This window comes from Neovison vison, chromosome 6 (genome assembly GCF_020171115.1).
Source record: "Neovison vison isolate M4711 chromosome 6, ASM_NN_V1, whole genome shotgun sequence".
NCBI classification, from domain to species: Eukaryota; Metazoa; Chordata; class Mammalia; order Carnivora; family Mustelidae; genus Neogale; species Neogale vison.
The window spans coordinates 170259356-170286030 of NC_058096.1; the positions used below are offsets into that span (position 1 = coordinate 170259356).

The 26675-nt window shown below is 40.1% G+C and overlaps 1 protein-coding gene across 1 annotated transcript in view; it reads left to right on the plus strand.

Moving 5' to 3' along the window:
* The first annotated feature begins 234 nt into the window (after positions 1 to 234).
* RAF1 (Raf-1 proto-oncogene, serine/threonine kinase) overlaps positions 235 to 26675 on the plus strand; it is an 85459-nt gene continuing 59018 nt past the window's right edge. Inside the window, exon 1 of the mRNA XM_044252965.1 lies at positions 235 to 572. The gene's annotated coding sequence lies outside the window, so the exon portion shown is untranslated. The remainder of the gene's footprint in view (positions 573 to 26675) is intronic.

Sequence of the window (26675 nt, forward strand, 5' to 3'; positions counted from 1 at the left end):
CCTTTTCGATTGCCAACAGCACCCACCGGGCGCCAAGCAGGACCCGGCCCACAACCGTCATGGATCCGAAATGGCGACTGGCGACATCACGAGGCCACGCCCCTGGGGGCGGGGCCCGAGTTCAGACTAGAGTGATAGATGCCCGAACCAAGTTTGCAGCCGCTGCCCGGCAGGCTCGCGCAGAAGCAGAGAGCCAGTGGCGCCGCAGGTCGGGAGGAGGAGCACCGAGTGGAGGGCTCATTTGCCGGGGCCGCCCGAGAGCCTCTTCGTCGCGGGCGTTGGGGCCGCCATCTTAGATGGCGGGAGTAAGAAGAGGGCGAGCGTGAGACAGGAAGGCTTTCCTGCGGCTCTCCTTGGGCCCGGAAGAGGGCCAGTTGGCCCGGCTTTGGGGCGTGTGCCCCGAGGCGCGGAGCGCGGGTGCGACGATGCGGGGACTGCCCGGGGCCCCGTCCCCTGGGCTAGGGACGCGCCGAATGTGACCGCCTCCCGCTCCCTCACCCGCCGCGGGGAGGAGGAGCGGATCAGACGCCGCCGCCGGACGACGGGACACGGAGGCGGTTCGGCTCCTTCAGGTAGGCGGCAGGGTCGGCCCTGGCTGTCGGGGGATCCGGGCGGCGGGGCTGAAGGGGCAGAGTTCTAATGCGTCCGGGCCTGGGCGGCGTTGATAGAGCGACCCCGCAGCTGCCGAGTGGGGGCTCGGGCCAGGCCGCTGTCACCCCGGGTGGCGCTGGACGGGCGGGAGCCCTGGAGCCCGGTGTCATGGCCGGCCAGCCGAGTTTCCACATCCCCACTCAAATTTCCTTGTGTTTCGGGGAAACGTGCTAGCGCCACCCCTGTACTCGGTGCACATTCCTTATATTTTGGTAATGGGAAAATCTGCCCAGAATAGCCCCGTATCTGTGTTGTCATTCAGGTGGACTAATTCCTTTTCTTTCTGGGCGCGGGGTGGGGGATCCCAGTCTTGCATCTTATCTCAGAGTCCGTCACTCAAGTGACACCCTTATAGGGAGGACGAGAAGAATCGGGGACGAGAGGAGGAAGTGGGTCAGTGCCCCACCACAAAGATACAGGGGGCCTCGCCTTGGGTTTCGGGACTCTGGGTTACTAATGAAAGGTTTGGGATGCGTATACTGAGGTTTGGCCCTGGGATGCTTTGGAATGAAGATCCAGGGCTGTCTTTTGTGTAAAGTGAGAGCCGCCAGGACGCTTGGGTTCTGCAGCTGCAGAGGTTCAGCAGAGCTAGTCGATTCCCAGAAAGAGGAGTTGGAACATCATGAGAGGAGAGGCGGCTGTGTTCATTCATTGTTCTCATTTCAGGGCTCTGGGTGTGCCCTCTGGTATTCATTTCTCTGGTGGGAAGAATGTTAGGATCCCCTGTGTCTCCTTGAGATGTGACCGGGTTCTAGAGAGTCGTTTAATCTGAGTAGGGACGAATTCAGCTCACGTTCGTGAAGTATTTCTGCCTGCTTCGTCCTCTGTGGGCCGAGTGGAGGGAACCTGCTCTTCTTTCTTCTCACCAAGGCGTGAAAACAATGCGCTATGATAAGGATGGACTTACTGAGTGTTGTGGGAATTTGGAACAGCCAATTTTGCCTGGGGGAGTTGGGGAAGCTTGAACACTGGAGGGAACTTTTGCGGCCAGTTTTGGACTGATGAGTAAGTGCTTACCAGGTGAGGAGAGGAGAGCATTATAAGTGAAGAACCGCTGGTACAAAGGCATAGAGACGTGCAGGAGTTGGGATGAGTTTGGGGTGCAGGAAGAAGTGGTGAGAGATGAGGGTCTAAAAGAAAAGTTGTGAAGGATCTTTTTTGGAGACAGTGAACTAGTTGATTTAATTTGGATTATTTTAAATGAATATTCTATTTTTTTCTTGCTGATAACTATTTTCTCTCTTTATGATGTTGAAGCTGGTAGTAACTGAAAAGATGTACTGTGTTAAAGCCATTTAAGGACATTTTTGATAAGTGCCTTATGTCAGATGTTTTGCACTTACACGGTGGTGAATGAACTGAACTTCATATTCGTAGGTGTTTTTGTAAAAGATTTTTCTAACCTTTTGCTTGCTCACTAAAATGTTGACTTTATGCATGTAGCGCATGCTGCTAATACTGCCTTTTATTTTTTTAAAGATTTTATTTATTTATTTGACAGAGATAGATCACAAGTAGGCAGAGAGGCAGGCAGAGAGGAGGAAGCAGGCTCCCCGCTGAGCAGAGAGCCCGTTGTGGGACTGGATCCCAGGACCCTGAGATCATGACCTGAGCCACCCAGGCGCCCTTAATACTGCCTTTTAAATGGCTGTTCGCAATAAAAACCACACTCCCTTGTCATGTAGAAATTGGAAGATTATTTGAAACAGCTGAAAGTATTTGTAATTTATTAAGTGTGTTGTATATTTAGTAAACTTTCTTTGCATTGATTCTGTGGTTTTCAATTTTGTTATAAAGTATTTAGCTATATAAACATAATTTACCCCAAATCTCTCTATTGTTGTGATTAATGCTTAAGGTAATGTGATTATTTTGGTCTTAACAGACTTTAGCTAGCAGTTCCTGAGTTTTTCTTGGGTTGTGATGATTACATGCCACTGAAGAACATTATTAAGAGACTTTTGGCTTGTTTTCACCCTTATCACTTCAAGGGCTAAGCTGTTTAAAATGCAAGAGAAACATTTGACCCCGTTGAACACTGGATACTTGGAAAAATAAACCTGTTAGTGTTTCTGCTGGAAAAGCTTATCTTTTAGGTATGTGGTGTTTGTGATTAAAACTTGTAATGGGGTTGCTTAGCCTTGTTAAAACTTTTGTCAGTAGTTGAAAAGTGTAAGCCTTCAAAGTAGGAGGCTTGAGTGAAATACATTAGAACATATTTTACGGGATTTGGGTTAGCAGAAGAAAACAGAGAAACAGATTAAGCTGGTGATTTGTAATGAAAAGGATCTAAAAGGTGAAAGGGAGAATGGTTAAACATCAAATATTGTATTACAGCTGCTCTGAAACTAGTTGTGTTTAGTTTAAAACATGCCATTTGTGAAAACCAAAGAAGGTGGTTTGCTCTGAGGATTAAACAACAACTTCTTGGAAGTTAAACTTCCAGAAGTACTAGGTTACTTATTAAATGGAAAATACAATTAATAACTTTAAATTACTATTTCAAGTAGTTTGTTAGTAGTAGATGTATGATTCTACTACATTCTAATTTCAGATAAAACTTTGTTAGTGACCTGCCTAAAAATAGAAAAATGTTACATGAGGGAATGCTTTTGTTTGCATGTTAGGAACATAATAGGCCATACATAATAATCCTGGTCTTGGGAGGAGCTTGTTAGCCAAACAGCATGCCTTAATGTTGACTTGCAGAAGAGAATTTTAAATCTTGCTTTTGAAAGGCAGTGGACTGTGTGACAGTAGAGGGTTTATGAAACCACAAAATCGAACTTGTAAAGGTTTTTTGTTTTTCAAATTGTACAGGTCATGGAAATCATTTCTTTAAAACTAGTTGAAAAATTGCTCACCTTGACTAAATTAATTGGAAGACCAAGGAACAGTGGGCTTATTTACGATGAGGTTGTGTAGAGTTACAGGTTGTTGTATTGTGTGTGTGTGTGTTTATGTGTATGATTGGTTCAGAATTCCTATTTGCTAAACTGACTAGGTGCTAAATGTAACACTGCATGTTTGCATTACAGTTTAGTTAGTATTTCTGGTATAGGGCTATACTGCCTTGTCTATTATTGTCATGATAGTAATGGTGGGGTATTTTATTCTTGCTTAAAAGTAGAGTAAAAATTGCTTAATTTTGTATTAAAGTTTTCATCTTTTATTTTACAGTGATCGAATCATTTTGTTCCTCCGTTTCTCCCAGAATACTTCCATAGCTCTCATTGATTTTCCTGGTTAACTTCAGAGCTTTTTAGCTTTTCTTCTAAAATTGCTCCTAAGATCTCAGTTTAACCAAGGAAAATGTCAAGTGGGTGTTGTTTCTTTGTTATTGGTTTTGGCCCAGGCTATCTCAAGTCTCTTTGGCAAATCACTCATAAAGTGTGTTAATTGCTTCACATTCCAATCAGTGTACATAGTTTTCTTGAGGAACACTTGACACATAGTTTTATTTTTAGACCAGATTCTAAGGGATTTTACAGAGGTAGGGGTTGATTTTACAGAGGTAGGGATTAACAATCCCAAAGCTAGTTTCAAATTTTTAAATCTTTGTGATTTTGAGATTGTTGGTATTTTTGGTTAATGAATGGAAAGTAGCGGGCAATGACAGTGTTTTAGGGGTCCCAGTATGTTTAAGTGCTGGTGAGGACCTTGTGGATTTTGCTGGTGTCCTCTTCTTCCTCTTTCAACCTGTTGGATTCCATTTATTGTCATATAGTAACAAGCATAAGTACATTTTTACTGTTGGACTCAGGATCTTCTATTTATTTTCTTCCATCCTGCTATGGAAAACAAAAGTGGTTTGACTTCTTTGAAGGTACTTAATACTAGGCATCACAGTTGGGACAGTGTTTACTTTTTTCCATCCATGTACATTTCTGATGGAAGAGTCAGGCCAGTTATTGTTTAACTGTGTTAATAAAATCTTTAGAATTAGGAATTTTTGTTCCTTTTTTCTTTTTCTTTTCTTTCTTCTTCTTTTTCTTTTTCTTTTTTTTTTTTTTTAAAGATTTTATTTATTTATTTGACAGAGAGAGATCACGAGTAGGCAGAGAGGCAGGCAGAGAGAGAGGAAGGGAAGCAGGCCCCCTGCTGAGCAGAGAGCCCGATGCGGGACTTGATCCCAGGACCCTGAGATCATGACCTGAGCCGAAGGCAGCGGCTTAACCCACTGAGCCACCCAGGCGCCCCTTCTTTTTTTTTTTTAAAGTAATCTTTACACCCATCATGGGGCTCAAATTTACAACCCCGAGATCAAGAGTCGCATGCTGTGCTGACTGAGCCAGCTAGGTCTTAATCTAGGTATTTCTGAGGCATCCTTTACAAGCATGGATAGCTTTTAACATCTCTCCATTATCTGGGTTTGGGATGGATGAAATCCTAAATTTTCCCTGGAAGAATATGACTTTTGTTTTCTGTGGCTGATCTCATTGGGAAACTCAAGAGTTTCTAGGAGAGGCATTTCTCTGGATTGAGAAGATCATTCAGAAAGGAACTACCATTTGCATTTACAAGAATTTGTTTACAGTAGAAAAGACTGGAAAGAGTTCAAATGTCCAACATTAGTGAAATGATTAAGTAAACGGTGGTACAGCCACTTGATGGGGCACTGTGCTTGTCATTAGATATGGATTATATGACGCATTGATAACATGGAAAATGTTGAACACAAAATTATGTATCTGGAACGATTACAGTTTTATAAAAAAATACAGTGGAATATCATTCAGTATAAAAAGAGATGGTGTACTGATACATTCTCCAACATGTATAAACCTTGCAAACATGTTAAATGAAAGAAGCCAGTCGTTAAAGGCAATATATTTTATGATTCCATTTGTATGAAATGTCCAGAATAGGCTAGTCCACTGAGACAGAATGTAGGTTAGTGGTTGCCAGGGGCTGGAAGGAGTACGGGAATGGACAGGTGACTGGGAATGGACAGCGACTGTGATAGGGTCTTTTTTTTTTTTTTTGGAGGGATGAAAATGTTCTCAGATTGTGGAGGTGGATGCACAACTCTTGAATATAATAAAAACCGTCAAATTGTACACTTCAAGTGGGTGAGTTGTATGTGAATTACATCTCAAGCTGTTTTGAAAAAATCTCAAAACCTACACATGGGAAGAAAATATAAAAGATAAAAATATAAAAAATATAAATATAACATGTAGATGTTAACAGTTATCGTTAAACAGTAGAAATAAGAATAATGTTCTTTGGGGCGCCTGGGTGGCTCAGTGGGTTAAAGCCTCTGCCTTCTGCTCAGGTTATGATCCCAGGATGCTGGGATGGAGCCCCTCATTGGGCTGTCTGCTCTGCGGGGAGCCTGCTTCCTGCCTCTCTGCCTACTTGTGATCTCTGTCAAATAAATAAATTAAAAAAAAATAGAATAGTGTTCTTTATATTTCTTATATTCTCTGAATGTGTTGCTTTTATAATAGAAAAATGCATTTAATAAAGTTAGTTAATTGGGGCACCTGGGTGGCTCAGTCGTTAGGTGTCTGCCTTTGGCTCAGATCGTGATCCTGGGGTCCTAGGATCGAGCCACACATTGGGCTTTCTGCTTGGCATGAAGCCTGTTTCTCCCCCTGCTTGTGTTTCCTCTCTTGCTGTGTCAAATAAATAAATCTTTATAAAAAAAAAAGTGAATTAATTGTATTCATGGTGTGGATCTTTGACATTGACCAGACATTCAGTCACTGTCAGATTCCATTGACAACTATATTTTTGAGCTTCTTTTTTTTTTTTAAATAATATTTTATTTATTTATTTGACAGAGAGAGAGATCACAAGTAGGCAGAGAGGCAGGCAGAGAGAGGAGGAAGCAGGCTCCCCTCTGAGCAGATAGCCCGACATGGGGCTCGATCTCAGGACCCTGAGATCATGACCTGAGCTGAGGCAGAGGCTTAACCCTCTGAGCCACCCAGGCGCCCCTATTTTTGAGCTTCTTCTTCTTTTTTTTTTTTTTTAAAGATTTTATTTGTTTATTTGGCAGACAGAGATCACAAATAGGCAGAGAGGCAGGCAGAGAGAGTGGAGGAAGCAGGACTCCCGCTGAGTAGAGAGCCCGATGCGGGGCTCGATCCCAGGATCTGGGATCATGACCTGAGCTGAAGGCAGAGGCTTTAACCCACTGAGCCACTCAGGCGCCCCTATTTTTGAGCTTCTTTTAGCTGTTTTCTTTTTTTTCTCCAGGTTAAAGCAGACTTTTCTTACTATTAGCCTTGAGTGTTGTTAGAACATCCAAAGTGAACTCCTTTTTCTTATTTCTTCCCATGGCAGTGCTTTCTCCACATTGCTATCAGATTCACTCTTACTGTGCAGATTCTTAAAAATAAAATTTTATTAAATTTTTTGAGTAGATAATACTGTCACATGCCACAAAATTCAAAGGATACAAAAATTTTGGCAGAGTAAGTAAAGTTGTATAGAGTAATTCTACCACCCCCTTTGTTCCCCAGCTACCCAGCTTTCTTTCATGGAGGGGAATAATGGTGTTTTTTTTTTGTTTTTTTTTTTTAAAGATTTTATTTATTTATTTGACAGAGAGAGAGATCACAAGTAGGCTGAGAGGCAGGAGGCAGGGGCGGGGGGAGCAGGCTCCCTGCTGAGCAGAGGGCCCGATGCGGGGCTCGATCCCATGACCCCGAGATCATGACCCGAGCCGAAGGCAGAGGCCCCAACTCACTGAGCCACCCAGGCGCCCCAATAATGGGGTTTTTAAGTATCCTTTTTTTTTTTTTTTTAAAGATTTTATTTATTTATTCGAGCTTGAGAGAGAGGGCACTCGAGTGCACAAGCAGAAGGAGGGTAGCGGGAGAGGGAGAAGCAGGCTCTGTTGAGCAGAGAGGGGGCTCTATCCCAGGACCCTGGATCATGACCTGAGCTGAAGGCAAGATGCTTAATGGACTGAGCAACCTAGGTGCCCCTTGTGTATCCTATTTTGTGATGATAACAATATTCAAATGTAGATGTACCAGCCTTACTTCCATTGGCAAATCTTCCAAGAGTGTCCATTGCCTATCAGACTAAACATAGTTCTTGCTTAATGAAGATTGCTCATACTATCTTTGGTGGAATTCAAAAGTCTTTTTTTTTTTAAAGCACTTACGTAGGTGCAGTCTAGTGTGCTTCGGGCAGGGTAAATGAGGCAAGTTCCTGCCTTCAACGACCTTATCTAATGAGGAGAGATCGACACAATTTCCTTACTTTTATCTGTTCCTCTTTTTTTTTTTTTAAAGATTTTGTTTATTTATTTGACAGACAGATTACATGTAGGCAGAGAGGCAGGCAGAGAGAGAGGAGGAAGCAGGCTCCCTGCTGAGCAGAGGGCCCGATGCAGGACTCGATCCCAGGACCCTGAGATCATGACCTGAGCCGAAGGCAGAGGCTTAACCCACTGAGCCACCCAGGCGCCCCTCTGTTCCTCTTTTAAAAGCCATTTTGAACACCATCTTCAAAATATCATTTCCTGATCTTTTTTTCCTCTTCTCACTCATTATTTTGTTTCCTTCCTTGAGCCCCGCCTTGAAACTTTATTGCATTTACTTTTCATGCTATCATTTCTGAGTTTACTGTCCTGTTAGATTATACAGAAAAATGCATACTCTACTCCATATGCAGTTCCTTATTTATTGATGTTTGTAAAAAAAAAAAAAACTTTCCCTTTGAGAGGCTGAGGGTCCATGGTTCTGTGCTTCAGTGACAGTGTTGAGTCTACATTCCAAGACATAATACTAGGTTTTATTTATTTATTTTAAAAGATTTTTATTTTATTTATTTGACAGACAGAGATTACAAGTAGGCAGAGAGGCAGGCAGAGAGAGAGGGGGAAGCAGGCTCTCCACCGAGCAGAGAGATCGATGCGGGGCTGGATCCCAGGACGCTGGAATCATGACCTGAGCCAAAGGCAGAGGCTTTAACCCTCTGAGCCACCCAGGCGCCCCAATACTAGGTTTTATAAGACCTGTTTAAACCTAAATGATTTCTTTTTTCTTTTTCTTTCTTTCTTTCTTTTTTTTGGGGGGTACTATGCATTATAGATGTTACATGTATTTATTGTGACACATATGGAAGTATTTGTTTACTCCTTTCCCTAGAAGATTGTATCTTTTTTTTTTTTTTTAAAGATTTTATTTATTTATTTGACAGAGATCACAAGTAGGCAGAGCAGCGGGCCGAGAGATAGGAGGAAGCAGGCTCCCTGCTGAGCAGAGAGGCTGATGTGGGGCTGGATCCCAGGACCCTGGGATCATGACCTCAGCTGAAGGCAGAGGCTTTAACCCACTGAGCCACCCAGGCGCCCTTAGAAGATTGTATCTTAATCACCTTTGACTACTTAGAGTTTAGCATAATGGCTAACACCTGATTGCAGCCAAATTGTTGATTGTAAGGTGCTAAATAGTGTTAATTGAATTTTTTTGTATAGGTATCCTACAACTCTGGCTAAGTTCCTTAAAGGTGTGACATACCTTATTCTTGTTTATACATCTCTAGTTCTTGAAACTTTGTCTTGATTATGTAACAAACATTAACTGAATGAGTGGAGATTCAGAGGTTAATCACCTATGGACTTAGTTCCTTCCTACTGTCCATCACAAATACAAATGCTTAGTATTAAGAGGATATACTTACTAAACTTAAACTCAGAACTTTGTAACATAGGATGTAAGTAGGATATCTGTTGAAGGAGTCATCTTGCTTATTGGCCTCCCACTCCATGGGGCTTTATTTGTAGATGGCCTGGGGCTCTCACTGCCAGCTCCATGAGGGCTTTGCCTGCTTTAGCAGTTCCTCTGATTCTCTGGCCTAAACGCCTTTGTCATGCTGGCTATTTCCCTCTGTATTCATAGGCTTTATACATGGAAGGGCATTTTAATCAGAGGAAATGTGAGGGGGTATATGATATTCTACCTTCCTTCACGTTAGTCTGGACTGGAATTAGAGTGCAGTTGTGAATTGTGAGACTAGAGATCATGACCTTCATGACTCCTGTTTAGCTAACAGTGTGAAATGGGCCCCTTAGGCTTTTTTGGAGGGGGACAGGTAAACTATACATAAAAGTTACCATTTTAGCCATATTTGAGTGTACTCTTCAGTGGCATTAAGTACATTCAGAGCATTGTGCAACCATCACCACTATTTCCAGAACATCTTCATCATTCTGGACAACTCTGTACCCATTAAACAAAACTCTCCATTCCTTCCTATTTCTGGAAATTCTACTATGAATTTGCTCATTGCAAGTACCTCACATAAGGGAAAATCATACAGAATTTGTGATACTGCATCTGGTTTACTTAATGTTTTTCCAAGGCCCATCCATATTGTACCATGTATCAAAATTTCATTCCTTTTTATGGCTGAATAATATTCCTGTGGGTGTGTGTAAGGTATTTTGTTTACCCATTCGTCTGTTGATGGATTCTTGGGTTGTTTCTACCTCTTGGCTGTTGTGGATAATGTTACTGTGAATATTCGTTTATAAGTGTCTGTTTCAGTCTCTGCTTTCCATTCTTCTGGGTGTATGCGCCTAGGAGTGGAATTGCTGGATCATATGGTAATTTGCTTTTAACTTTTTGAGGAACTGCCAAACTGTTTTTCACAGCAACTGCACCATTTTACATTTCTACCAGCAATACATGAGGGTTCCAGTTATTGACATCTTTGTCCATACTTGTTATTTTCCATTTTTTTGATAATAACTATCATAATGGGTGTGAAGCAAACAGGAAACTTAGAAGTTGCATATTTGGCTATATTTGCATCTGATAGATTCTTTTTACCCTTATAAATTTATTTGTATGTAATGCTTTTCAAAGAGGTATCATACAACTAATGATTCATCTTTTTTGAAAAGAATAAACTTTTTTGCTAAGCTAGTACATGTAGTTGGTGTAGTTACCTTTTTTATACCCTGTATCCTTTTAATTTAATGTGTATTCTGTCAACTAGTGAAAGATGATTTCAGTTAATCCTGCAAGATAGGATCTTTTAAATGAAAAAAGTAGAGTACTAAAATTAATACACGAAGATCTAATCTTTATAAAGAAAAATATTTACAAGTGCATAGAAAATATTAGGTACATATGTCCATGAATGTTGGCAAGGGCCATCTCTAGGTTATTACTTTTTGTATTTTTCCATGTTTTTCAGGCCCCCCCCATGAACATGTATTCTGTAATTAGTGGTTGGTTTTTTTTTTTTAAAGATTATTTATTTTTTAGAGCACCTGTATGTGAGCACATGGTTGGGGGGGGATGGAAGGGATGGGGTAGAGGTGGAGAGAATCCTGAAGCAGACCCCTTGCTGAGTGTAGAGCCCCATATGGGGCTCAATCCCAGGACCCTGAAACCGTGACCAGAACCCAAATCAAGAGTTGGCTGCTTAGGGGGCGCCTGGGTGGCTCAGTGGGTTAAAGCCTCTGCCTTCGGCTCAGGTCATGATCCCAGGGTCCTGGGATCGAGCCCCGCATCGGGCTCTCTGCTTGGCAGGGAGCCTGCTTCCTCCTCTCTCTCTGCTTACCTCTCTGCCTGTGATCTCTGTCTGTCAGGTAAATACATAAAATCTTAAAAAAAAAAAAAAAAAAAGAGTTGGCTGCTTAACTGACTGAGCCACTGAAGTACCCCTGTACTTAGTATATCTTTTTTTTTTTTTTAAAGATTTTATTTATTTATTTGATATATGGAGGGAGATCACAGTAGGCAGAGAGGCAGAGAGAGGAGGAAGCAGGCTTCCTGTTGAGCAGAGAGCCCGTTGCGGGGCTCGATCCCAGGACCATGGGATAATGACCTGAGCTTAAGGCAGAGGCTTTAACCCACTGAGCCACCCAGGCACCCCTTAGTATATCTTTTAAAAAACTAATTGATTAGGGGGCGCCTGGGTGGCTCAGTGGGTTAAGCCGCTGCCTTCGGCTCAGGTCATGATCTCAGGGTCCTGGGATCGAGTCCCGCATCGGGCTCTCTGCTCAGCAGGGAGCCTGCTTCCCTCTCTCTCTCTCTGCCTGCCTCTCCATCTACTTGTGATTTCTGTCTGTCAAATAAATAAATAAAATCTTTAAAAAAAAAACTAATTGATTAGAAAATATAAGTTATTACAAAAAGCCTATTTATACATGTGCATATGACATCTGTATGGGAGAAAATACCAAAAAGTAATGGAAGGTTGTTAACGTAGGTTACTTGATGGGGTTAGCAGGGGGAAGAAAGGGAAGGGTAAAGCAAAGAAGGGATTAAAAAAAAACATTAGGTGCTATAGAAAAAAAGCAGAGTAGAAGTTTTAAAAGGTACTGAGGATGGGGAGGGGTTGCTATTTATAATGGGTGTGTTTATAAAGTCATTAAATACAAAGATTTAAAAAGTGAAAGACTGTACTAGTCTTAATCAGACTTGTTTCCAAACTTTTCCTCTTCTCTACTCCTGGATACACTTTGGCTTTTATTTTACCTTTGCATCTATCTATTGAAATGCTACCCCTTCTAGTTGTATAGTGAAGTCATCCTTAACTGTCCACCTCTTTCTCCACTCAAGCTAGAGGTAACCTTTCCACACTCCCAGTTTCAGAGTTTTCTTTAAGGGGCACCTGGGTGGCACAATTGGTTGAGCAACCCACTCTTGGTTTCAACTTAGGTCATGATCTCAAGGTTGTAAGATCTAGTTCAGTGAGGAGTCTGCTTTAAATTCCCTCTTTTTCAAATAAATCTTAAAAAAAAAAAAGTCACTACCCCTCCGCCCCTCTGCCCCTCCCCGCAAAAGCCTGCCATATTTTCTTGTAGGCCTGCTTGTTATCCTGAAAGTTCTTAACACAATGCCTAGCACAGAGTCAGTCTTTGGTAAATGATGGTCCTTCTACTTTAAAAGCTTCTGGAAGGCAAGGGGCAATGTCTTTGTGAATTTTATATTCTTCAAAGCAGCTAGTGGTTGAAAGTAGATTCTTAGAAATTGTTGAATGAATAGTGCTCCTTATTCTTTTTTTTCCTCTCAGTTCTATGACTGGTTGCAGTATATACAAAAGCATCTGGTTCCTTAGATTATATATTAGTATTTTTATGTTATAGATAGTGATTTAGTATCCATGAAAAAGGTTAGGATAAATATTGTAATTCTATCTTTTCTCCATTAATATTTTATTCAGATACTTGAGCACGTAATTTTATGTAAGGTGTACTCTACTGGATGATGGAGTATAACAAGATGTAAGAAATATAATATAAGATATATAAATAAATATAAGAATTTCCTTAAGGCATTCATTCTTTGATGTATAATTACATAGGTTACATTTTCATGTTTTTTTAATCCTGTGGCAAAGTACCTAGGTATAATTTAGAGCTTTAATGAATTAGTGGCCTAATTACAGGGGAAACTTGTGCACATGTTCTTGTTTTAAGAACATTATTCTTGAAAAGTTAATTTAAAATATTTTCTGAAAAAAAAAAAGATACTATAGATTTTTACAGGTGCCTTCTTATAATTCTACAAAGTTCTTAAGGCAAGCAAGGTAGGTACCTTTGGTGATACCACTAAAGACTAAGGAAATCTTTTCTGTATGAGAGCCATTGACTCTGGAAGGAATTCTAGGAGATTTGACTGAATCAGATGGTTACTTCTTAAAATTGTTCTGCCAAGTTTGAAGGATTGTCTCCTATCTTAAGGATAGATGCTAGTGTCGGCCTGTGCCAGTGTGCAAAATAGTGAATTTATTTATTTTATATTTCATGTCTTTATTCTTGAGGAAGGCAAAAGGCTATTTTTTAAGTTCTTGTTGACTATGCAAGATGTGCAACTAAGATTTGTGCCTTTTTTTTTTTTTTAAAGATTTTAGTTTATTTATTTGACAGAGATCACAAGTAGGCAGAGAGAAGAGAGAGGGAAGCAGGCTTCCTGCTGAGCAGAGAGCCCGATGTGGGGCTCTATTCCAGGACCCTGAGATCATGACCTGAGCCGAAGGCAGCGGCTTAACCCACTGACCCACCCAGGCGCCCTTACTACCTCATTATAACCTGACCATGTAAATGTTCATCCCTAGACCAGATTTTATTTGTGCATTATATATTTTGGTACTTTTGTTAATGGTATACTTTGTAAATGGGTCTGTTCGTTTTAAAATTAGCAGTGTTAACTACCTAAATAAAGAAACTGACAGGTTTGGAGATGAAAAGTAAAACTTGGGCTGAAAAAAGAGTTCAAGATAAAGTGACTTTAAAAATAATGAAAAACTTATTTATGGCAAGGGATAAAAATGAAATTATTCCTAGAGGTCTTTTACTGTGGGGCTGATTGCTTTAACATATTGTTTTGAACTAGCTGATTTTTAACCCAATTACTTTTTAAAAAGTTAAAATATTTTCTAAACTTGGGCAGTTCTGAACTTTTGCAAGGGTAGAGTGTCACATTTCCTCATCTGTCTTTATGCTGCCCAGTCATCTGATGAAGTTGCCAGTTCGTGGTCAGAAATTGAGAAAGAGGAGTGAGGAAACTCAAAATATTGACACACATACCACTGTGCAGTGCATCAGAGTGCCCTTTTGGACTGGTTGGAAAACTGTAACCTAAGCCTTTTCCAAACTAGACATATTATTATTTCCTAGCTTGGATGAGATGGCTTTTGATTTTTAAGTATTTGAGCATGTCTGTCAGCAGAAACTTTTTCTTTGTGAGGGTAATTTTTTCCAGTGTTGTGTGACCAATTGAATAATAATAATAATAATAATAAAGGAACAAACACTTACTGAAGGAAGCTTGCGGAAATCATGAAAAATTGATCATCTAATCTCTCAGGTAGACCAAGGCTTGATTGAAGGAAGGAATGAGCTTAAAGGAGAAATGAATAGTGAAGTTGCATTATAAGCACTTTAAAATATGAATATTCAGTTATGTTTTCACTCTGTCAAAAAATGAAGGTTTTTAATAGTGCAGGCAGTTTCAGCCACTGTTACTCAAACTGAGTATACGTTCTTGTGCGATTTTTATTGCATTTGTGATTCTTTTTTGGCTAAAGATAACGTAAAAACAAGAAGACCTATAGATAATAGCTTACCTTTATTGCTACCTGCCATGTTCTTTAAAGAGCTGACTTCAGTTAATTTAATCTTCCCAATAGCCTGATGATATAGGTAAATTATGATCTTTATTTTAAAGAGGGAGAGAGAGAGACATAGAGTAAATACCCTAAATATAGCCCATCTATTTAGGGAGAGATTAAAGGGATTTTCTAGGGTAATTTGGACTCCATCCTATACCCTAGCTTCACTGTAGAAATTAGCCCCTATGTATGATGCAAACTTAGTGTTTTTGTTAGAATTCTGGGAATGCCTTCCACTTCATACTTTCCTTTATGATCCGTGGTAGTTTTCTTTCCTTCTTACAGGCCTTACATTATTGACCCCTCCTAATCCCTGTATTGTGTTTTTTTCTTTTTTAATTTCTTTTCAGCGTAACAGTATTCATTGTTTTTGCACCACACCCAGTGCTCCTGTATTATGTTTTATTTATTTATTTTATTTGACAGAGAGAAATTACAAGTAGATGGAGAGGCAGGCAGAGAGAGAGAGGGAAGCAGGCTCCCCGCTGAGCAGAGAGCCCGATGCGGGACTCGATCCCAGGACCCTGAGATCATGACCTGAGCCGAAGGCAGCGGCTTAACCCACTGAGCCACCCAGGCGCCCCTCCTGTATTATGTTTTAAACTAAATACTGAAGTTCTCGAAGGCAGGGATCCAGGTCTTAACTGATTTGCCTCTTCAAGTACTCATTTTTCATAGAACCCTCAGAGATAGCCCCTTTGAAGAGTTTTCTTAACTTTTGTTGACCTAAATGGAAATACTTATTTCCATTATTCTTTTTTCTGTAAGATGATAATGAATCATTTTGCTAATACTTTATATGTGAAAACTTTTCTTCAATATTTGATTTAGGAATTTAGTTTAATACGTTTAGAAAAATTCTTTCTAAAATGCTTTCTTTTTCCACTAATCAGTGTTTCATAAACTTCTAGGAAACATGCCATCACTTGCTTATGTGTAAAGCATACCCGGTTTATGCAAGTACAGGGTAAGGATTGTGAGCCTACACTGAAGCCTTTAATCTAAAGCTTGGAGTGATTGGGGGTACTCACCTGATAGTTTATCTTAAACATTTATCACTTAATGGAGGGACTTCTCTTTTTGCAAAGTTTTCTGTGCTAATTTTGCCAATTCTTTTTTTTTTAAGATTTTATTTATTTATTTGACAGAGAGAGAGATCACAAGTAGGCAGAGAGGCAGGTAGAGAGAAAGGGAGGAAGCAGGCTCCCTGCTGAGCAGAGAGCCTGATGCGGGGCTCGATTCCAGGACCCTGGGATCACGACTTGAGCTGAAGGCAGAGGCTTTAACCCACTGAGCCACCCAGGTGCCCCTAATTTTGCCAATTCTTATGAGAGTGTTTAAAATGCTGGAATTTTAGGGGCGCCTCGGTGGCTCAGTCAGTTGAGCATCCAACTCTGGATTTCAGCTCAGGTGGTCATCTTAGGGTGGTGAGATTGAGCCTGGGGTTGGCCTCTGGGCTGAGTGTGGAGTCTGCTTGAGATTTTCTCTCTCTCCTTCCTTTGCCCCTCCCCCTGCTCGCTCTCTCTCTCAATAAATAAGTAAATACATAAAATCTTTAAAAAAAAGAAGGTGCCTGGGGTACCTGGGTGGGCCAGTCAGTCAAGCGTCTGCCTTCAGCTCAGGCCATGATCCCAGGGTTCTGGGATTGAGTCCCCATCCAGCTCCGGGCTCTGAGGGGAGACTGGCTTCTCCCTCTCCGTGTGCTTGCATGCACACGTCCTGTCTCTCTCTCTCAAATAAATAAATATAAAAAAAATTAAAAAGCTGCTTGGAATTCTATGTGATAGATAATTCTGTGGAAAATGAGCATAGTGCAAAGATATCTAAGATGATTTATTGGCTTCCATTTTAACACTTCATTATGTGGGCACCTGGGTGGCTCAGTTAAGTATCTGCCTTTGGCCTCAGCTCAAGTCATGATCGCAGGGTCCTGGGATTGAGACCCTCTTTGGACTCCCTGCTCTGCGGGAAGCCTTCTTCTCCTGCTCCCACTCCCCCTGCGTGTGTTCCCTCTCTTGCTTTGTCTTTCTCTGTCAAATAAGTAAATAAAATCTTAAAAGAAAAACAAAAAACAGCTGCCAAACTGTTTAAAAAAATAAAGCTTCATTGTACAATTAAGTAGTTAAAGCAGAGTAGAGATACATCTTTGGAATTGTATTATGATCGGAATGGCTATTAGTGGCTTTAAAAATTATGAATTACTTTGTTTATTTCATTGTTACCATTTCTCCTGCTTTATAGTCCCAGTCTATTTTCTGATTTATCAGAAAGATATTTAAATATTAGAATACTTGAGTTAGTTTACTAGTTAAAATGTAAACTGACATATACTTCAAATATAGTTGTATACGATATAATGTAAATAGAGCTACTTTTACCTGTATTTTACTTAAAGAGCAGTGAATTGGGATATTTTATATTTCTCTTACGCATTAAGTCACTGTAAGTTGTACATGGCATTTGGTTTATTTTCTCTTTATCTTTGATATTAAATCTTACTTCTCCTATCCTAGAAAAGTAGAAATAACCTTTTTGAGGAAATGATGAATCCCAGCAGAAAGGTATTCTCCAGAAAAGTTGTGTTCGTTAATTGTAAGTAATTTAGCAGTGTGTTGTTGTCCTGTACAAGTCCAGGATAAGCTAATGGGTAGAATATCCAGAATTGCCCCATGCAGGCTCTGCAGAGGATCTCTAGGAATATGGAGTCACTTTGCAAAGAACAAATGAATAAGATAGTGTATAGTCCATGTTGTTCTAAGTAATGTGAGAGCTCAACAAGCTCTTTCACAGTTGATCTGTACTTTGGAACTTGGGGCTTAAGTTTTGAACACAGTATAACAGTGGTTAAGAGCTTTAGGCTTTGAACTCAGGCTGGAGGTTTAAGGGATATTTAGAAGAGTTCCTGATTATTATAATCAATAGAACCACCATTGTTTGTATAACAGTGTTAATTCATAACATTTTCTGTCTCAGGCTAACACTGTGTGCTTTCCATATATTATTTAACCTTTACATGTTATAAAACATACCAAGAAGAGGAAAAGAAATACAAGTAAATCTTTAAATTTAGATGTCAGTAAATAAAAGGCTATTTAAAAATACAGGCACCTAAAAAAACAAACAAACAAACAGGCACCTTAGTATAATCAGGTCATTTATGCCAGATGTCTAGACTTTTAAAGCTCTTGCTGCCAGTTCCTCCTCCTCTCTTTTCAAAACAGGGAGAAATCCAGGGCAGCTAGATAAAATTTTAACAGAATTTTAACTCTAGAGTAGTATCCAGGTTATTTTGATGTATAGGAATTCTTTTATATTGACCAATATTCAGAATTAGTCATGGTTCGTAATTCAGCAGTGTTCTACTTACATGGAGATTTTTTTTTTTAATGTAATGTTTTCTTTTCTTTTTTTTAAAAGATTTTATTTATTTGACACAGAGAGTTCACAAGTAGGCAGAGAGAGAGAGAGAGAGAGAGAGAGAGGAGGAAGCAGGCTCCCCGCTAAGCAGAGAGCCCGATGCAGGACTTGATCCCAGGACCCTGAGAGCATGACCTGAGCGAAAGCAGAGGCTTAACCCACTGAGCCACATCCATTTTTGGAATGAAGATAAAAAAGAATGACTTAAAAGAAATTTATATAATCTGCACTGTATTTGTATTCAGATCCATTTATTGAAGATTATGGGAGCTTTCTGAATAACAGATTTTTTATATATTCTGTATTGTTTAAAGGATAAGAAGAAAGGCCAACTTAGAAAAAGCACTAGAAATATAGCTGCTCTGAGATAATTTAAAGGAAATCACTATTTAGAAATGAAGTAAAAATCTTTTAAATGTGAAGACTAATTTAAATTGCATGTGTTAATGTAAGGCATGGTATGTATTTTCCTGTCTTCACATACTGGTCTTACCCATTCCTTGTAAACAATATTTATTTCAAAGTAGTATTATAGTAATAACATTAAAAGTTATTTTGTTTTTTATTTTTTAAAAGGTTTTATTTGAGAGACAAAGAGCATGAATTGGGGGGAAGAGCAGAGAGGAGGGAGAAGCAGGTTCCCTGGCAGGGAGCCCATGAGACTCAGTCGCAGGACCTGGATATCATGACCTGAGCCAAAGGCAGATGCTTAACTTACTGAGCCACCCAGGTGCCCCTGGGAATATTTTATTTTTTAAATTAGTGTGTGTTGTAATAGAACTGGAATTTACCATCTGAGGGTTTGAAAAATTTTTGTTTTCTTTTAAATCGTGACAGAGCCTTTTGAATTTTACCGTTTCTTCTAAAAAAGAAATAGGAATGGTATCTGCTTTAGCCTATCTAATTCTCACAATCCTGTGAGGTAATGGAGAGGAGAGCTGCATAAACTGAAACGTGTCAAATTGTAAATTCTCTTGACTGAAGTATACTTTCTGAAATCAGTCTCAACCATAGAGAATGCATTGCTACATTTTCAGAAATTAGCTTTTAGGTAGATTGCTAAAGAAGTTCTTAAAACCTTATCTTAAGGGGCCCCTGGGTGGCTCAGTGGGTTAAGCCGCTGCCTTTAGCTCAGGTCATGATCCCAGAGTTCTGGGATCGAGTCCCACATCAGGCTCTCTGCTCAGCAGGGAGCCTGCTTCCTCCTCTCTCTCTCTGCCTGCCTCTCTGCCTACATGTAATCTCTCTCTGTTAAATAAATAAATAAAATCTTTAAAAAACAAAACAAAACAAAAACCTTATCTTAAGACATCAACATGCGGGTGCCTGGGTGGTTCAGTGGGTTAAGCCGCTGCCTTCGGCTTGGGTCATGATCTCAGGGTCCTGGGATCGAGTCCCACATAGGGCTTTCTGCTCAGCGGCGAGCCTGCTTCCTCCTCTCTCTCTCTGCCTGCCTCTCTGCCTACTTGTGATCTCTCTCTGTCCAATAAATAAATAAAAATCTTAAAAAAAAAAAAAGACATCAACATGCTGGTTGCTTTAGGTATGTTTACTCTACCACTTTAATATTTTTAAGTGAAATGTAAGACAGTATTTGAAGAAGAACTCAAAAATGAGATTTTTCAGAATGTCTGATTATAGAAGAAAATTTAAAATGTGGATGAAGTATTTACATTGTGTGTGTGCTCTGTGTGTGTTCTCCTCCTCAGAAAGGCAATAGAAAGATTTATTTGGTAGGTTGGCTTGGCTAAGGTAGGGAGAGGGTAAAACAAAGTCAGCTTTAACCCCAAGTTTGCTGAACTGCTTCTTGACTCTTCTAGGCAGAAGATTTAGGACTTTTTGACTCATTTTTTTCTTTTTTAAGATTTTATTTATTTATTTGAGATGAGAGAGACAGTGAGCATGAACTTGGCGCGAGGGGGGCGGGAGGGTGATTTGTACAGAGTAAGAGGGAGAAGGGGACTTCGCACTGAACAGAGAGCCCAACTGCATTCCAGGACCCTGTGATCATAACCTGAGCCGAAGGCAGATGCTTAACTGACTGAGCCACCCAGGTGCTCAGACTTTTAGATTCTTGTGTGCTGAATTCCTGAAAAGCTTCCTGTTTTAATCAGGATTGTTTAAATTGGTTTTTCTTACGATGGTTCAAATGAATCTAACCCCATCTTTCAGGAAAGGAGCTGTGATAAGATAATGAGAAGTGTTCAGTGAGTGTTCCAGTTCAATTTCCAGAAGTTGGTAGGGTAGCATTTCCAGACAGATGTTTATGCCTCAGATTAGGCTTTAAGGTGGGAGATGGACCTTGCAGCAGAGGACTCAAATCATTTGAAATTATACCCTGAGTACTGGTAGTTAAATTTTCGTAATTGTAGTCTTTTCAGATTTGACTTGTCCTGAGGCTATTTAAAAGTACTTTGTATGTTTTGCTCCCTAATAATCTTGTGGCTTAAACATAGTCTTCTTTTCAAAACATTTTTTATACCATCTGCTAAACCCAAAATGCAAAAACAATGAGACCCTCCCAGGGTTTTTGAAGTTTGTTTTCTAACTTAATGTTTTTTCAATCTGGCACTTTATTTTATTCATTTTTGGAAATACCTCTGACTGCATCAGTTCACTGAAACTATTGCTGGAGCTGGGCCATAGGGTGAGAAGGCTGAAATGAATGTGTTGAGTTTAAAATTAAAATACTTTTATCACAACCTGGTATTCTCCTGGATTATGAGCATCAGAATAAATTATACAAGTTTTTTTCCTTTTTCTTTCTTTCTTTTTTTTTATTAATAGATTTTATTTATTTATTGATCGAGAGAGAGAGAGACAGTGAGAGAAGGAATACAGGCAGGGGGAGTGGGAGAGGAAGAACCCCACTTAAGGTTCTTAAGTGGGGTTAAGGCTCCCCACTAAGCAGAGAGCTGGCTGCTGGGCTAGGTCCTGGGATCATGACCTGAGCCAAAGGCAGACGCTTAACGACTGAACCACCCAGGTGCCCCACAAGTGTTTTTTTCTAAGATCACTTCTCAGCAGTTTATTAGGAATTGTACTAGGAAATAATTTGATTTCTTTAAAATTTTTCACAAACATGATATGGCCCCTTATATTTACTACCCTCTTACTTTGATCCTTAACATGTTTACATACCCAGAGTGTAACCTGCTGTAACCGGTTTCTCAGCTACATGGTGCTTTGTGTAGATTGCATGGGGATTGTGGGAACAGTTCTCAGAACTCTGCAGACTCTCTGGAAGTATAGTACAGCTTTTTGCCTTCGTCAATAGAGCTGAAGAAGAGCGGTTGAATGGTAAGTGCTATGCTCTTAATAGCCATTTGATTTCTTGCCTGAGGTCAGAAGTGCAATATTATGGAGAGAACGTATACCTTGCTTTACCAAACGTTTATATGTTTAAAAGTTAATTAATCTTATTTCTGGAAAGTGTAAGGAGATGAAAGTTACTTCCTTTTGTCTTCAGGGCTTTCTGCTTACCATATAGTAGAAAGCTCATTGGCTATACTGGTGTGTGTCTACTGAAACCCTCAGGAATGTATTCCTGATTTTATTTTATTTTTTGAGATTTTATTTATTTGAGAGAGAGAGAGTGCACAAGAGAGCACTAGTGGTGTGAGGGGCAGGGGGCAAAGCAGGCTTTCCGCTGAGCAGGGAGCCTGATGTGTGACTTGATCCCAGGCCTCTGGGAGACCTGAGCCGAAGGCAGCTGCTTAATCGACTGAGCCACACAGTTGCCCCTGTATTCTTGATTTTTAAAAAATGGGGTTTTACTGTAAAAGTTAAGTTTTTCTTAACATTCCTGTATTTTTTAATTATTGAAGGAGTTTGAGAATTTATGTTGAGCTATAGAAATCAGCTGATTAGCTCCTGCCCATAAAACTTTTGACATTCAATAGTCCCTTGTTTTTATTCACAGAGAAATTCATTTTATCCTTTTACTAAAATGAAATATTATTCTTGGGACTTTTGTTATGGCCTATGGTATTTGAACCATAGCAAATACAGAGAAAGTAATGACTACTGTCTGATTATAGAATCATTTGCAAGCAATGATGTGAAAATGTATCAGCTTCCCCAAAATGTAGCTTTTACACGTTCTGGAAATTGTTGTTTGTTTTTTCTCCTTAATTGTACTGAATGTCTGGTTAGTTTTGTGGTTGACAACATCTGTATATGAAGAACTTGTTAAATTAGCATCCAAGAACCTAAACTTTAACTAGCATTGTATGGTTATGCTTAAGAAAGCATTCTTCTTTTGGGACATGTACCCGGTATACTTGGGTATTATTGTATTTTCTTTAAGCTGAACTCTTTCCACTTCCACACCTGAAATCCTTCTCTTTCTAGACATTCTTTTGCATTCTATGTGATCTTATGCATATTTGAAAGCACAGTTCTACATTTCTTTAGTAGGGGCACTGTGGTTTAAAACCACTTTTTATTTTCAGTGTTTTTTTTTTTTTTTTTTAAAGATTTTATTTATTTGACAGAGATGTAGGCAGAGAGGCAGGCAGAGAGAGAGAGAAGGAAGCAGGCTCCCTGCAGAGGAGAGAGCCTGCTGTGGGGCTCTTTCCCAGGACCCTGAGATCATGACCTGAGCCGAAGGCAGAGCCTTTAACCCACTGAGCCACCCAGGCTCCCCTCAGCGGTATTTCTTTTAAAGATTTTATTTATTTGACACACAGAGATCACAAGTAGGCAGAGAGGCAGGCAGAGACAGGAGGGAAGCAGCCTACTTGCTGAGCAGAGTCTGATTTGGGGCTCCATCTCAGGACTCTGAGATCATGATCTGAGCCCAAAGCAGAGGCTTAACTCACTGAGCCTCTCAGGCACTCTTTTTTTTTTTTTTTTAAAGATTTTATTTATTTATTTGACAGAGAGAAATCACAAGTAGATGGAGAGGCAGGCAGAGAGAGAGAGAGGGAGGCAGGCTCCCTGCTGAGCAGAGATCCCGATGCGGGACTCGATCCCAGGACCCTCTCAGGCACTCTTCATCGGTATGTTTTTAGGTAAACTGGATATGTGTGTGTGTAGGTGAAAATGTTTATTACGTGTGCCAGTGCAGGTGAACAGGGATGGTGCTTGGTTTTATTTTTAAAATAAAACAACTGTGAAGAGAAATGCCAAACAACTCTAGTAAATAAAACTTTAGATATAACTCCAGCATTGTAAAATTCCGTAATGACTTCAGTTGGGTGTTAATAGCTGGTTTTTGTCTGTTTGGAATCTGTATGATGAGCTCTCACATGACTTCAGCTGACTGCCAGTAAACAGTTGCATTGTGCATGTTCTACAGTTGCAGAATTCCACAGTTGTCAGTGTTCTAGTCTTAGAGTGTAGCCCCTTAGCATACTGTGATGCATAATGAGTGCACTGATGATTTGTTAGAACTCAGCACTCATTGGACTCAGTTGCCAGCATTTGTTATTTAGGAAATGTCTTAAGGACCTGCTGCTGTATGCCAGACACTGTTTTTGTTTTTAAGATTTTATTTATTTCAGAGAGAGAGAGAACAAGGGAGAGTGAGCATGAGTCGGGGGAGAAGCAGAGGGAGAAGCAGACACCCTGCTGAGCAGGGATCCTGATGTGGGGTTCAATCCTGGGACCCTGGGATCATGACCTGAACCAAAGGCAGAAGCTGAGCCAGCTGAGCCACCCAGGCATCTCGATGCCAGACACTGTTGTTAAAGGTGATGGGATTATAAGGGTGAAGTGAACTTAGCTTCTTGCAGCATACAGTCTATTGGAGAGGCAAATGTTAGTTATTGGGTAGGCAGATAATTAATACGATTTCAAAGTATTCTATTAAGTGGTGTAAAATATTGTGAAAACTATAAAGCTGAGCAAAGTGAGGAATGATAGGGAGGGGCAGAATATACTTGGAAAGGAGATGGTCAAGGATAGTTTATTTTGGAAAACTAATAAAGAAGCATATTCCATATTAGAAAATTTAGTATTTGTTAGATTATCATGACTGGAATCATGGTAAGATGTTAAAGTTAGAAAGGTCAATAAAGTTCCTATCATTGAACTCCATATTTTACAGAGTACGTAACTTGAGGTCCAAAAGGGTAGTGACTTATTTATGGTCTAGGTTGCCTAGTTTAGATTTAAACTCATTTAAGGCAAAATTATGTAACTTTTTAGGGGCGCCTGGGTGGCTCAGTGGGTTAAGCCGCTGCCTTCGGCTCAGGTCATGATCTCAGGGTCCTGGGATCGAGGCCCGCATCGGGCTCTCTGCTCAGCAGGGAGCCTGCTTCCTCCTCTCTCTCTCTGCCTGCCTCTCTGCCTGCTTGTGATCTCTCTCTGTCAAATAAATAAATAAAATCTTTTAAAAAAAAATTAAAAAAAATTATGTAACTTTTTAAAGGTTTTATTTTTAATTGAAACAAAGAACATCTTCCTCAGAGTTATGTGGATTAAATGAAATAGTGGACAAAGACCTATATGTATGCTCAGGGCCTAACTCACGGTAGTTGCTTGGAAGATGCTGAGTTTTGTTTCTCTTTATCTGTCAAGTCTTTTTTATTATGTCTCATATTTTACTTTTTGGAAATTTTATTTCCCTGGTCCTCATAACAGATGTGTTCCAGAGAAGCAACTGAACAAGAAAACTTCTGGTATCATGACCCCTGCCTGCTCAATAGGGCTTTTGTCTTCCTAGGATCATCCTCTGAGATTTGCTAGAAAACAGAGCCACAAGGGCTTAAGAAGACCTATGTTACTTGCTTGATTTGTCATGGGTGGGTGTTGTATGAACAGTGTTAATGTTTGAGAAACTTGAAGTATTACTTGAATTTTGCTTGTACCATTTTTAAAGATTTTATTCATTTATTTGAGAGAGAGAGAGCATACATGTGCAAGCATGAGGAGGGGGAGAGGCTGAAGGAGAGGGAGAAGTAGTCTCCTCACTGGGCAGGGATCTGAGATCACAACCTGAGCACACGTGCTTAACCAACTGAGCCACCCAGGTGCCCCTTGGTTGTACCATTTAAGAATATGCCCAGTAGGCCAATTTGAGGATATTTCTCTAAATTCCCTCCATTAATCCCTTGATTTAGATAATTGTTACCCGCAAACTACTGAAGTAGACACTTATTTCTGTCATCCCCCCAGCCCATGGTAACTATCCCATATTTTTCTCCGAGGAACTGTCAACCCTTATTCCCTATTATATAGCCATTCAGGAGCAGAGGGAGAGAATCTCAAGGCAGACTCCCTGCTGTGCCTGGTGAGGGACTCATCTCATGACCCATGGGATCATCACCTGAGCTGAAACTAGGAGTCAGACGGATGCTTTAACTTACTGAGACACTCAGGTACCCCACAGCCATTCGGTTTTAATGACATTGACCTCATCTTTAGCTTTAGGGGAGAGTTTGATTAGCTTAAAGCAGTAAGTAAAGCCCAACCATTTGGACATAATGATTTGCTCACAGTGACTCACTGAAGGTCAGTGAGATGTGAAGTCATGTTTGGGGGTTCCTTATTCCAGAGATCTTCCTTGATAAATGCTGTTTACCTCCTAGAGTGAGGTGAGAATGCATGTAGCTCTCAGAATCTACTTGTAGTCCCTAGTACTTAAGGCTTAGGATTGGGGAATAAAACAAACACCAAGGAAGGCAGAGAGAAGAAAGCAGGAGAAACCAGATCATTAGTGGTATCATTGGATCAAGCTTTCCTGAAGCCGTTCTATCTTTGGTCTTGTTAGTTAAATGACCCAGTAAGTTATTTTTATTTATGCTGTTTGAGTTGGGTTTTCTGTTACTTGCAACCTCAAAACTTTTTAAATAATAGTACTCAGCTCACCACTAAACCACCTATAATTCACTTCAAATATCTGGGACCCTGTACTTAGGAAAATCAATTCAAAGAGTAAGCTGCTAGGTGAATTAAATTTGTCAGCAAGTACTGGTTGAGTTGCTCATCCATTCATTTGACCCCATGCAAGGTGAAGGAGCTGAAGATTGGTTCCTGCCCTCAGGGAACTTAGAGTTTAGAGGAGGCAAGTAATAGTTAACTAAGTTATAGCCAAGTAATAGTTAAGTGTCTTTCTTCTTGAAATAAGCTTTTCCCCACCATTGTTTCAGTTGCCTTTGTTTCAGAATGTACTGCTCTGTCTCATTTGTATCTCTTTATTATAATATTTCTACCTTACAGTAGAGTATATAGTTTTACTATAGTTAAATAATATGTATGTATCTCTTACCTCATTTGTTAGTCTCTATAGAAGTATAATGGGTAAATATACTTGAGCTGTTAAAAACTGTGTTACTGGTACATAAAATAGTAAGTCAGAAATGAGCAAAGGAAGAGCTGTTCAGAGGGTTTCTAATTGCTGCTGCTACTTTTCCTAGTGGTACTCGATTCCTTATGGATCATGCATTGCTTTCAAGTGTCTATAGCAGCTAAGGATGTGCCCCAGAAAGATGTAAATGTGCACATGCTCTAGATTCTATATTCAGTTTCTGGGAGTTCTTGAATTCGCTAAAACTCCCAGAGATTGA